Source organism: Monodelphis domestica, chromosome 5, assembly GCF_027887165.1.
Source record: "Monodelphis domestica isolate mMonDom1 chromosome 5, mMonDom1.pri, whole genome shotgun sequence".
Taxonomy (NCBI): Eukaryota; Metazoa; Chordata; class Mammalia; order Didelphimorphia; family Didelphidae; genus Monodelphis; species Monodelphis domestica.
In genome coordinates this window covers 121,291,384-121,305,547 of record NC_077231.1, presented here as the reverse complement: position 1 = coordinate 121,305,547, position 14,164 = coordinate 121,291,384, and the positions used below count along the sequence as shown (strand labels likewise).

Genomic DNA, 14,164 nt, shown 5'->3' with positions numbered 1-14,164 from the left:
ATCCTCTACCCAAAGAAGACACTGGCAGGTTTCCTTCTGGGAAAGTCATGATACTGGTTAATAACAGATTTCCAAGGCATTTCCTTTACTAGGCACAACATAGCTGAGCTGAGGCTCTGTTTCCTTAACTGGAAAATGGTCTTGGACTGACTTTGTGGGCATTGGAAAAAGAAATCAGTCCTTTATCATCCACCATCTCTCTTTGCTTTTTTTTTTTTGTTTGGCTTGTTTGGCTTCCTTCAGTCCCTCTTTTACTCATGCTGTCTGATACTGTGTAGGGAAGACCATTAGGGCTTTCTCCCCCTAGAGAAACAGTCCTTGGCTCCTGGCCTGTTCATTGGTTCTTTTCCATTCTAAGGGAAGGTTGGGAGAACCCCAAGGATCCTGTTTTCTATCATGACTAGCACAGAAGTCCTGAGGAATAAAGGGGTGATCTTTGAGGTTCTGGCCTGGCAGTCAGACTCATCCAGAAGTCTGGCTATGTCTAAAAATGAAATTAATGGGGCCAATGAATGCGATGTGAGCAGTGAGCTAAGTTTTAAACTCAATACCACTTCTTGCCCTCAGACACCAAAGTATGGTGGGAAAACTTTTGCCATGAGGTTGTTAGAGGAGATGCTTGTACATTTGTTCTTGTCATATCTTTGAAGTCAATATATTTTTGTAAAAATGAATTTCTGTGAAGTGTTCAATAAAACTGAGATGGTAGTCACAGGCCCCACACAATGGGGTAACAGAGTTCAAGGGGGTTCAAGCTAATGGCAATAGAGAAAACTCAACCTTCTTGAACTCTAAGGGGTAGCTATAGTACATCTGACTCTGAGAGAGGTCCAGAGCATGTAGATTATAAAGATGAGTATGGCAGCTAGGTGGCTCAATGGACTGAGAGCCAGGTCTAGAAACTGGAGGTCCTGGGTTCAGATGTGGCCTTAGACACTTCCTAGAGGTGTGTGACCCTGGGCGAGTCTCTTAATCCACATTACCAAGCCCTTACCCTTCTGCCTTGAAACCAATATACCATATTCATTCTAAGATGGAAGATAATGGTTAAAAAAAAATAAAGATTAATAGTGAAAGAAGCAGTGAAGCCTGAAAAAGCCAAATACCCTTGGAATGGAGAAAATATGTCAGGATATGATATATTTCCAAGGCTTGAAGAGATACTTCATTGGACATGGTAATAAGAAAAAGATACCAAGTTTTGATGATTTATTGTAAATAATTCCTTAGTTTGAATTTACTGAAAATGAAACTAATAAAGGTTTCAGTACATCAATCTCTCAATCAAGAAAAAGCATACTTAGGGGCTGCTGGGTAGCTCGAGAGCCAGGACTAGAGATGGGAGGTCCTAGGTTCAAATCTGCCCTCTGTTATGTTGGGATTTGGGGTGAGGAAAGAATAAGAGGGAACATATAAATAATTAAGATTTATTGGTTGGGAAGGGGAAGAAGGAGCAGGGGTTTAGGAGAAACTTATACTAGTTATCTAACATCTAATATCTATAAACTATCTAAACTTATTTTATTAAGCTAAGCAGTAAAATCCCCAATAGCCAAGTCTCACACCCGGGGTCCAATCAAATGAGCCAGGATCTTCAGTTGGATAGTCTATCTTCAATCTTTTTGATTCAAAGCTGCCAGCAGCCAGATCCAAAAGATTTCTTTCCTTCTGTTGGTCTTAGGAGAAAGCCTTTCCAAGCCTCAACCTCATATCCTTCCAGGAGATCTCTGATGAGATGAAGTCCATTGGGCATAGAATCTTTCCCAGATCTCAAGCCTCAGGCTCCCATGTCCTTAGCCTTAGTCACATGCTCCTGTCAATCATTCTCTGAGGTTTGCATCTCTCAGTTTTTGCAAACCATTCATCCTTTATCACACCTCAGACCCTTCCTGGCAGTGTGACCCTGGGTAAGTCACTTGACCCCCATTGCCTAGCCCTTACCACTCTTCTGCCTTGGAGCCAATATACAGTATTGACTCCAAGACAGAAGGTAAGGGTTTAAAAAAAAAAAGAATGGAATTACAAATTTGCCTTTTAACAGTGTCCTGGATGGACATAAAAGTCATGTGCATTAGGCAGTTTTGGTTTATACAAAATTAAATTCTAACATCAGCTTTAAGAAATGGAAGCATGAAATAGTTAAAATGCTTTTATCCTTAATTAATTGACCAAGTGGTCAGTGTAAGAACACAACTATCCAGATATCATTCAAAGAAATGAACTATTATTTGTTATAATTGTGTATTACCTGCTTATAAGTGTATGTAACAAGGATGGAGCCAAGATGGCAAAAAAGGTACATGGACCCATCTGATTTCTACCAAATTACCTTCCCCAAAACTATGATATAATGTCTCAGAAGAAATTCTGGAGCAGCATAACCTACAAAAAAAGGTGGGGTGAAGTAATTTTTCAGCCCAAAGCAACTTAGAAGTATGGTATGAGGGATCTAGTACACTGAGGAAGATCTCAGAGCAACATACCAGGGCAAGCCCCACCACAGCAATAGGCCCTGGTTTTAGCTGAAGCAGCAGCCAAGACTTCGAGAATTCTCAGCCAGACAACTGCTCAGAAGGAGACGACACGGGTCCCTTTGCTGGCTCTGGGTGAATGACTCTTGTTGCATTCCCCATACACAAAACCAGGTTCAGTCTAGGGATGCAGCCACACAGCATACACCAGAACTTGAGGCCACAGTGGAGCAAGAGACTTTTATAACTGCATTTTATTGTTTCAAAAGTTTTCCTTCTGTATTTTACATTTTGAATTTCTGTAATTGTATGTTTTGCATTTGCATTTGTGCAAGTATGTTTTCATTGATTATTTGTTTTCATTGAAATTTTCTTTTCTTTGATTTATATCCCTAGTGCAGGTTATAGAATAGTGAGCCTACAGGAGAGATTTTGTATCTCTCCATTATAATAGACACCACTATTAGGAGATTTGTGGTAATAGGACAGGGACACCAGGAAGCCAGTTAGAGGAAAGACTGGATCTTACACTCCTCCCCCCATGCCACTTCCTGTTCCCTTTCCAACTGTCTCTCTCAGAAATGGTAAGCTTGAAGAGTTTCCTCAATAACTAATCCCACAATTTTAGATCTTTTAACTAAAAGGGTTTATTCTTTCAGATAGAGAAGGTAAGGAGGGGGAGGGAGCGAGAGGAAAATAGGTTTCCCTAACTGCCTGTAATTTCCTCTTGATTGGAGATTTCACAGTAGGTTCATTTCAGGAAATAAAGTTATTTTCTCTAAGGGGAGATGTTGGCAGAAATGGCTGACTGAGTTTCTTCTGAGTTAAGCTCCAAAAGTCTTCTCAGTACTCAGTCAGATAAATGATCATTGACCAAGAGCAAGTCTGGCTTCTAGCTTCTTCCCAACAGTCAGAAAGGAAGAAATGAGGGTTCAAGCAGCTGGACTTTTCTTAACTGCTCTTCTCCAGATTCCATTAGAACTGTAGCCCATCTTAGTTGATTTATGGCTTCCCAAAGTTCCTAGTTGCTTGCTTTTTTTGCAGATGCATTTTGTTTTTCCATTTCATCTGTTACACCATATGCTTGAAGGGGGGAAATTATAAGATGATATTAGAAATTAAGTCTTGTTATATTAGTTTAGAGATAAGTAGAGGAACTGACTTGAAAAAGAATTGGAGTTTGAAGCAGATCTAAGACAGAATTTCAGTTTCAAATGTTGACAGTTTAATGGTTTTTCTGACAGTTACACACTCTGGATGTGGCAGTTACTCTGAAGGGGGGAGTTTCTCTCTCAGAATCTTAACTTGGTTCTTGCTGATACTCAGACAGCTAGCCTTTGTTTTTTTTTTTAATAACTTGGAGGTGAAGTTAAGAATTTTAAGGATAATAGTGTTAGTTTACTTAGAATAGTAAAAATTTGGGTTAGTCAGAGCAGGAAGGATCAGTGTAGACTGTGGATACAAGAGAAGTGGCTCCTTGCAGAACCAGGGAGTTTTATTTGGGTGGAGTTTAGAATCCCTTAGAGTTAGAAATCCTTTTTGTCCTTATATTTTCAATAAATATTTTAATTTTTTTTTTTTGTAACAAGAGTCTCCTTAGTGTTTTTGTGCCTGGCCTTAAAGAGAAGTTCATTTATGAGCTTCCCTTCACTGATATAAACTGAAGATACTTCGTAAGCCCAGCAAGCAGAGTATCTAAAATCAGTTTATGAATAATAATCAATTATTCAAATAATCAATCCATTGCTGTATTATTTTTACAGTCTGCTTTTATTTTTATGAGACCCTAGTCACAATTCCAAAGTGGAAATGAATGCTTGTAGTTACTTGCAGAAAAGAGCAAAAGCCTAGAGAGTACTACACACATCTCTTCTTAGATCATACCACCTTGAAAGAACTGAAAGCAGATAGATCCCCAGAGCCAGCTCTGTCTGACGGCAGTTGCACAAAGAACCTGCAGCTTGGAAAAAAACTTCCTTCACTTCAGTTATAGAGCCCAACTTTAACAACATTTTTAATTTAAAAGAAAGTTAAAGGGCTGGAAAATGAACAAACAACAACAAAGCTCAAAACAGAAAGTTATTTTGGGAAGACCAAAATTCAAACTCAGAAGACAATGAAATCAATACTACAGCATCCAAGAAAAATATGAATGGCTCTCAAACCCAAAAAGAATTAATGGGGGAGCTCAAAAAAGGATTTGAAAAATCAAATAAGAGATAGAAGAAAAAGTGGCAAAAGAAATGAGAGTGATACAGGAAAATCAAGGAAAAAAAAACAAGTTGGTAAAGGAGGAACACAAAAAATTCCGAAGAAATTAATATCTTAAAAGATAGTGTACAAGCCCACACACTACCAAGCTGGTATGCCCCAAGGACATGGGTGCCATGGCAGTCTACAAGCTAGACACTGAGGAGCATGATGCACAGGCCATCTTTGAATGTAGCCAGAAGATCCAAGAGGAGTTGCGTGGCAAAGAAGACAACAAGATCAACCAGGGCATCAACAACTACCACAGATATGTTAAACCTAAGGATATTTCCATGGGCAACACCTTGTCAGGCATGGTGAGAAAGGAGCCCATCCATGCCCCAGAACATATTTGTGCCACTATATGCTGGGACTACCAACCTGACATCTGCAAGGACTACAAGGAGACCGGCTTCTGCAGCTTCAGGGTCAGCTGTAAATTCCTCCAAGATCGTTCCGACTACAAGCATGGCTGGCAGATTGAGCCCAAGGTGGACAAGGGTCACTAAGGGGACATAGAAGAGGACAACTACAAGGTGAGCAACTATGACGAGAACCTGCCTTTCAAATCTGTCTCCAGTCCTTCCACATCCCTGTGGTGACCAAATGCAAGCATTACTTCTGTGAGAGCTGTACCCTCATCCACTTCTGCATTTTGCAGCACTGCTACATATGCAACCAGTAAACCAATAGAATTTTCAACCCAGCCAAGGACCTGAGAGCCAAGCTAGAGAAATACAAGGCAGAGGCCAGAGTGGGCACTTCTGATCCACTAGATAGCTCAGATGAAGGTGTAACCCCCATTACTTAAACCTAGTACATGGTAACAATAAATCTCTCTCTTTTAAAACTAAAAGAAAAAAAATTAAAAAAAGAAAGAGGTACACAAATTCACTGAGGAAAAGAATTCTTTGCAAAGTAGAATTTACCAAATGGAAAAGGAGGTACAAAGGTTCATTAAAAAAAATCATGTCTTAATAATTAGAATTGTGCAAGTAGAAGCTAATGATTCCATGAGACACCAAGAAACAATCAAAGAAAGTCAAAAGAATGAAGAAAATAGATACCCTCTATCTCATAGGAAAAACAACTGAACTGAAAATAAATACAGGAGAGATAATTTAAGAATTATTAGACTACCTGAAATCTATGATCAAAAAAAGATCTTAGACATCACTTTTCAAGAAATAATAAAAGAAAACTGCCCTAATTTGCTAGAACCAGAGGACAAAATAGAAATGGAAAGAATACATCAATCACCTCCTAAAAGAGATTCCAAAAGGATAACCCCCAAGAATATTCTAGCCAAATTCCAAAATGCCCAGGTCAAGATGAAAATATTGCAAGCAACCAAAAAGAAACAATTCAAATATCATGGAACTACAACCAGAATAATAAGACTTAGCAGCTTCTACATTAAAGATAAGAGGGCCTGGAAAATGATATTCCAGAGGGCATAAGAACTAGGATTTTAACCAAGAATGATTTACCCAGCAAAACTGAACATAATCCTTTAGGGGCAAAATGGATATTCAGTGAAATAGTGAACTTTTAAACATCTCTGATGAAAAGACCAGAGATGAATGGAAAATTTGACTCTAATACAAGACTCAAGAGAATCATAAAAAAGCAAATAGGAAAAAAAACATAGAAATGCATTCAGTAGAAGGAGCATACATAGAGGGCACGTCTGTGAGTTGAATATGATGGGACGATATAAAAATTAAAATTAAATTAAAGCATGAGAAGAAGAATGCACTGGGAGGAGGAGGAAGGGGAAAATTATTGCACATAAAAGAGGCATGAAAGAGTGTTCACAGTGGAGGGGAAGATGGGGGAGGTGGGGAACAGAGCATATGATCCTTATTCTCATCAGAATTGGCTCAGTGAGGGAAGAATATACACAATCAATTAGGTATAAAAAGTTATCTTACCCTACAGAAAAATAGGAGGAGAAGGGGATAAGAGAAGGAAGGTGGGACTGATAGGAAAGAGGGCAAATTGGAGGAGATGGAGATCAGAAAATGAACAGGAAGAAATAAGAGAGAGTAATGCACAGTAATCATAATGGTGCAAATTTTTTTACAAATCTCTCTAATAAAGACTTCATTTCTCAAATATATAATGAGTTGAATATATAAGAATACAAGTCTTTCTCCAGTTGATAAATGGTTAAAGGATATGAACAGACAGTTCTCAGACAAAATAATTAAAACACTCTATTGTCATGAAAAATGCTCTAAGTTGCTATTAGAGAAATGAAAATTAAAACAACTGTGAGGTACCTCACACCTATCAGATTGACTATTATGACAGAAAAGGAAAATGTTGAAGCTTGGAGGGGATGTTGGAAAGTTGGGGACATGAATGTGTTGTTGAGGTAGCTGTGAATTGATTCAGTTATTTGGGAGAGCAATTTGGACTTATGCCCAAAGAACTATAAAACAGTACTTATCCTTTGACCTAGCAATACCATTACTAGGTTTGTATTCTCAGAAATAAGATTCAAAACTGTCCGAAAAGACTCATGATAAAAAAGATGCTATCTACTTTCAGAGAAAAAGAACTGAGTCTGAATTTAGACCAAGGCAAACTTTTTTTGTTTTCTTAATTTTTTTCTATTTAAGTTTCCTTCCACAAAAGGATTAATATGGGAAAATGGTTTACATGATTGCACATGTAAAATCTATATGAGTATGCTCACCATCTCAAGGGGTTAGGGAGTTGGGTGGGAGAGTGGGAGAAAGAGAATTCAAGACTCACTATATTTTAAAGAATGTTAGAAATTGTTTTTACATGTAATTGGGGGAAAATAAAATTTAATATAAAAGTAGAGACATTTGAGTGTAAAGAAACACTTTATAGTTTCAAAGGCACCAAAGAGTTGGAAGACTGTGTTGGAGACTTATAACCACAAAACATTATGAATGCATTTGCATGTAACTCTTAAATATGGCTTTTTTTAAAAACCAATGTTATAGGGAAATTTTGGAAAATTATAATTGTTTTCAAGTGAAAAGTGAATCACTGAGAATCAGAAGGATCTTATTTAAGCCACTGAAGATTTAGGAATAAGATATGGAAATCTGAAGGAAGAACCTAACTTTGGAATCTGGGGAGAATTGAAGACAGGGGATTGGGAGGGTGGACACTAAAAAGCCGCTCGGTTGGAACTATGAAACTTAGAAGAATCAGCTGACAGGTTTCTGTGAAGTGGTTCCTGATTGGTGGGGGACACAATTGATTTTACTGGCCAAGCACTTCAGTGGGTCCTTCAGCACCACCTAAGCACTCATTGTTCTCTGCTGCTCTCCATTTGGCTTAAGAACAGAAAGCAGAAGGATTTTAGAAGGGAAAGCAGAAGAGAGAATTCAGGTAGCCTTGGGTAAAGATGATGAAAGTGTTGGGATTGATGACTTTGGTTAGCTCCCCTAGTCCACCTAAAGCTGCCAGTTGCCATCTCCTTTCATAGGCAGCTCAGTGTTGCTGGTATAACTCACCTTCCTTCATCTCCATCACTAGAGAAGAAATATCTTTCATCCCACCCTGGGGCCTGATATTGTTTCATGTGAACTCCCAACGATAATTCAGGTAACTTTAATGTTTTTCTTTTGGTCCTGTCTGCATAGAGATTGCTGAAAGGACCAGAGCAGATACTGAATCACAGAAACCCATAATACCCCATCCCTCCATGGTCTGCCCTAGGTAGTCTCCCCTGGGTGCTCCTAAAGGGAATAGGACTTTAGAGGAAGCTTTGGACTTCGGTGAGGTCTTAGGCTCCTGCTGCCCTGGTGCTGAATTTCCCTCTACAGTTTTACTAGCACTCCCATAGGTTGACCATCAACTATTTTCTTATCAACTCCATTTTTTCAGGAGCCTCACTCAAAGCTAGTCATTTGGTTTCTGCTAGATAGGCAATGATACCCTCTGGTGTCAGGCTCTGCGACTCCCCTCCCATATTCCCAGAGCACCTATTCATACTGATAATATTTGCTCAAGCCACAATTGCCCCAATATCCTGATCAAATTTCACCAGTTATTGATCAGCGTATACTCATATAATTATGATAGAAGATACCCATAGCTAAAATCTGAAGCCATTTTGGTGGGGTTTCACCCAGAAGATGAGATTTAATTGCTTCTGAATGCCATAGAATAGAGAAGATTTTGTGTCTATGTGGGGAAGTGTGTAAATTCAATCTATTTAGGCCATTTTCTTTAGGAACTTTACCCCTTTCCTTGCAGATCCCTATCAAGGAGTGTGAGGAGAATTTATCTTTATGAGACCCAGTATGAATAATATCCCATATCAGAGACAAAGACACCCATGAGAAAGAGTTAGTATGGAACCAGGGATACCCCAGACACAAACCCAGAAGAGACTAACTATAACATCTACAAGCAAAGTTTCAGAGAAAAATAGAGTTTGGTCAAAAGATCAGCTAAAAATCCTAACAGAAATGAAGCAAGAGTTAGAAAATCATATTGTAAATTAAATGAGAAGTATAATATAGGGGATTGAAGGGAATAAAGATAAATGGAGAGAGAGAAGGAAAGGGGTTGAGAGGGTGAAGAAATTGTTCTTCTGCTCTCTGCCTTTTGGGGGGAGGTAGCCAAGTCCTGTCTCCTTAAAAGAGGGAGTATGTCTCCTCAGAGAATGTTTCTGGGAGATGGAGGACAAGAACTAGAGGGGGAAGCCCTAGTAAGATGACATAATACCCCCCTTGAGGTCCAATCTATTCTTGAGAGGCAAGATGAATTCTTATGGCTCTGATTTCCTCAGGTACACCAACTGCCAGTCCCCTTCAGGATCCTGGGGCTACTTCACTGCCAAGGAGAGATGTCTATTCCTTGGGGCTGGCAGTTTTAAATCCCTGGGATCCAGAGGTTAAACCCCCCCCTTTTTGGGGAGAGGTGTGACCCTTCCCAAATCTCCAATCCCCTTTCCTATTGTTAGAAACTGACCCAGACCTAAATCTAGAGTAGCAGATGATTTATTTGGGTTCAAACAGGGAAGGAATGGTAAGGGTGTCAAGCAGGGAAAGGGGTGAATAGGAAGCCCTACCACTTGTCCCCTCTGGCAGATTGGCCCTCAAGAGTCTAGGGGTTCAAGGCTTCTCAGCCTTGATCCCTCTTTTTGCCAGCTGCCAGTTGGTCCCTACTCCTAAACTAACTATTTAAATACAGGAGTCCAAGGACAAGTAAGGGAGAGAGAGAGAGAGAGGGAGATCCTTGAAAGGGATCTCTGTGGATGCCTCTCTTCGAAGTCCCAGTCCACAAAATCTGCTGATGGCTTTGATTGCTGTTATTGAGAGTTGAGTGAGAGGTATCCAGGGGTTCAGAAAGAGACAGTTGATCTCCTGAGAGACAGGCTTCTTCCCAGCCTAGTAGATGTACCTTCTTCCTCCGGCTTCTAGCTGGAAGTGAGTGGGTGGCCAGTTGGACCTCCAAGCTTCCGATTCTTTCCTGGAATTTTCAGTTTTTTCTTCTTGCTCCTCCCCCACTCTCTCTTCAGCTAGTCTGTCAGAGACTGTTCTCTGTTCTCCTCTTACTTTATAGAAGTCTTAAGGAAACAATTAGAAAAGAAATGATAAGGGTAGATAGGTGGCCTAGTGGATAGAGCCAGGCGTGGAGACAGGGCATCCTGGATTCAAATCTGGCCTTAAGACACTTCCTAGCCATGTCACTTCACCCCAATTGCCTAGCCCTTACTGCTCTTCTGCCTTGGAACTGATACTTCATTTTGATCCTAAGACGTCTATCTTGGGATAAGAAGTAAGGATTTTAAAGAAAAGAAATGAGTGCATTAGAGGAAAGTCTTGGAAGGAGAATTGAGAATTTAGTGTTAAGGGGCATAAAAACTCACTCAAGTTACAAACTCCCTGAAAATTAGAATAGACATAAGTTAATGACTCAATGAGATAGGAAGAAATATTAAAACCAAGTCAAAAGACTAAAAGAAGAGAAAGAAAATGCAAAGTACCTCACATAAAAACAAACAAGTGACATGGAAGATAGACCAAGGAGGCAGAAAAAAATCTAAGAATCATTGGATTAATGGAAGCAAAGACCAGAAAAGAGCCTAGATACCCCATTTCAAGAAAGCACACTACTCAGACCTATTAGAACTAGAGGCCAAAGTGAAACCGTGAAGAATCCACCAGTCACCTCTTAAAAGAAATCCTAAAATGAAAACTTCTGAGAGTGTTGTAGCCTCCAACGAAAGCTTCTAGGTCAAAGAAAAGATGCTGCAGGCATCCAAAAAAGAGCCACAGTCAGAATCACACAAGATGTGGCAACTCCCACTCTGTGCCTGCATGCATTGGATAAAGTTGGGAGAGCAAAGCTAGAAAAAGATAGGGGCCAGGAGCCAGGAAAGCTCCTCTCTAGAGAACATCAACCAGTCCCCCTGTACGCCATAGGTTAGGGTCTCTGATGAGCTGAAATGAGCTTCCCTTTTGGCCTTGGAGAGCTCAGCACCCAGTACCCAGGGGATAGTGGCAAGCAGAAGGCGGCAGCAGAAAGGATGGGCAATGAGAGGACCCATTCCTAAACAGGAGCCCAGTGTCCCATTCAAATATGTGTCTAGGATCAGTCAGAGCCTAGTCCTGTCCAGAAGTCCTAATTCAGGAAGTAAAGCTGGGAATAGGAATAAATGGAAAAGGAAGCAATCCACAAAGAAATCTTATGTAGTCACGAGCCAGAGGAGGAGAGTAACTCCAAGGTGACTACAGGCATAGCCTCCAAGTTCTTCTGGCTTAGCCACCAAGTCTTTTAGACCTTATATTCACAAAGAGATGAAATCAGAGAGTTTTAACAAGATGTTATAAATTAGAGCTCTACAAGAAAGAAGTGGATGGTGTAAAAATAAATTGACAAGTTATAAAAATAAAATATTTAGATGGAAAAACTGTTCCATAGAGGTCCAAAACTTTTCAAAACTGTTTGGATACTTTTGATAGATGCAATTAAAAGTATCCTCAGCAGAGACAATGGAAAATAAACAGTTTAGTACTAGAGATGCTAAATATTATGTAAGTGATGGATTTTGTATGGACAAACAAATTAAAAACTATAAGACAAGAAATGCAAAAACAAAATTGAAAGACTAAAAAGGTAAGAAAAATATAAGGCAATTATCCTTAAAATAAACAAACCAACAAAAATCTGATCTAGACCTTGACTTAAACTTGATTAAACCTTAGCTTAGGTCAAAGACAGATAATCTCAGAACCATTGCACTGTAGGAGTTCGGAGTGGAGAGAAATCAAGACTCACAATTCTTTTTTAAAGAGTTGGAAAGGGGCAGCTGGGTGGCTCAGTGGATAGAGAGCCAGGCCTAGAGAAAGGAGGTCCTAGGTTCAAATTTGACCTCAGACACTTCCTAGCTGTGTGACCCTGGGCAAGTCACTTAACCCCCATGTCTAGCCCTTACCACTCTTCTGCCTTGGAACCAAGACACTGTATTGACTCTAAGATGGAAGGTAAGGGTTTTGAAAAAGAAAGAAAAAAAAGAGTTGGAAACTGTCTTTACATGTAATTGGGAAATAAATTAACTTTTAAAAAAGAGAATCATTGGACTAGTAGAAAAACGTGACCAAAAAAAACAACAAAGAAAAAAAATACCCTATTTCAACTGACTTTAATGAACAAATATTCCAAGATGGAAATGTTCAGGGAGTGTTGTGAGTTCAAACCAGTAATTCCATTGGTACAGAGGACTCCCAGTGAGGAAAATCATAACTGCTAATGAAGACTGGGGCAGTAGGTGACACAGTGGATAAAGTGTGGGGCCTGGAGTCAGGAAGACTCCTCCTCCTGAGGCCAAATATGACCTCAGACACTTTCTCACTGTGTGGCCCTGGGCAAGTCATGTAACCTATTTGCCTCCATTTCCTCATCTTTAAATGAACAAGGAAATGGCAAACCACTCGAGTATATTTGCCAAGAAAACTCCAAATCAGTTCACAAAGAACCAGAAACAAATGTTTAATCATTTGATTGAACAACAATGAAGATCAACAATTGTTTTACCTCTTAAGGTCGGAGGGAATAACCCGGGGCATTGAAGTTTAAGTGACTTACACAAGGTCATACATCTAGTATGGCTCAGAGGTAGGACTTGGTTTTTTTGAGCTTGGTTTTTTGGTTAAAAAACCAAACTAAAAAACTAAAAAAGCAAGCATAACTCAGGTGGTGTCACTTTGAGGAAAAAAACAACAACATAATTTCACAATATTCCCATCCTTCTTGGCATGTGGCCCCATACTTCTCTGTATGCAGCAGCATGAGGCCTCCGGTCATTGAAAATGGCTACCTGTGTTGATGCTGACAAGTGTGCCATAGATTCGTCATTATGGCCCTAGGTATTTCTGGCTTGTCTGTTTATGGGTAGATGCAGAGAGATTTCATTATGTACCTATAATGCAACTTGTTTAGCCATTCACCAAATACTGGGCATACCGTTTCTAAGTTTCTAATCTTTTTGCTGTTACAAAGAGAGCTACTTGGATTTGGCAGGTGTGGATTTAATCTATGCCATCCAGTCAGGATGCATTAACTATGCCTTAGAGAAGACTGAGAGCCTGACCGAAGAAATAAGCATAATAATGCCAAGTATGCTGTATGGACTACCAGGCCCATTGGAGCCAGGGTTTATGCTCTTCCTGAAGACCTTGTGAAAGAACTTTGTTCCTTCCCTTCCTCCCTCTCTCCCTTCCTCCTTCCTTTCCTCCCTTCCTCCCTCCTTTCCTCCCTCCTTTTCTCCCTCTCTCCTTTCCTCCCTTCTTCCCTCCTTCCTTCCCTCCCTTTTTTCCTCCTCTCTCCCTCCCTCCTTTCCTTTCTCCCTCCCTCCTTCCCTTCCTTTTTTCTTCCTCCCTCCCTTCCTCCCTTTCTTCTTCCTTCCCTTCTTCCTTCCCTCCCTCCCTTCCTTCTCCTCTCTCCTTTCTTTGTTTCTTTGTTTCCTTCTTCCTTCCTTCCTTCCTTCCTTCCTTCCTTCCTTCCTTCCTTCCTTCCTTCCTTCCTTCCTTCCTTCCTTCCTTCCTTCCTTCCTTCCTTTCTTTCTTTCTTTCTTTCTTTCTTTCTTTCTTTCTTTCTTTCTTTCTTTCTTTCTTTCTTTCTTTCTTTCTTTCTTTCTTTCTTTCTTTCTTTCTTTCTTTCTTTCTTTCTTTCTTTCTTTCTTTCTTTCTTCCTTCCTTCCTTCCTTCCTTCCTTCCTTCCTTCCTTCCTTCCTTTCTTTCTTTCTTTCTTTCTTTCTTTCTTTCTTTCTTTCTTTCTTTCTTTCTTTCTTTCTTTCTTTCTTTCTTTCTTTCTTTCTTTCTTTCTTTCTTTCTTTCTTTCTTTCTTTCTTTCTTTCTTTCTTTCTTTCTTTCTTTCTTTCTTTCTTCTTCCTTCCTTCCTTCCTTCCTTCCTTCCTTCCTTCCTTCCTTCCTTCCTTCCTTCCT

The 14,164-nt window shown here is 39.8% G+C and overlaps 1 pseudogene; it reads left to right on the top strand.

Annotated features, from left to right (window-relative positions):
• The first annotated feature begins 396 nt into the window (after nucleotides 1-396).
• On the top strand, nucleotides 397-12,959 carry LOC100016360 (E3 ubiquitin-protein ligase RNF113A-like; annotated as a pseudogene).
• The last annotated feature ends 1,205 nt before the right edge of the window (nucleotides 12,960-14,164 follow it).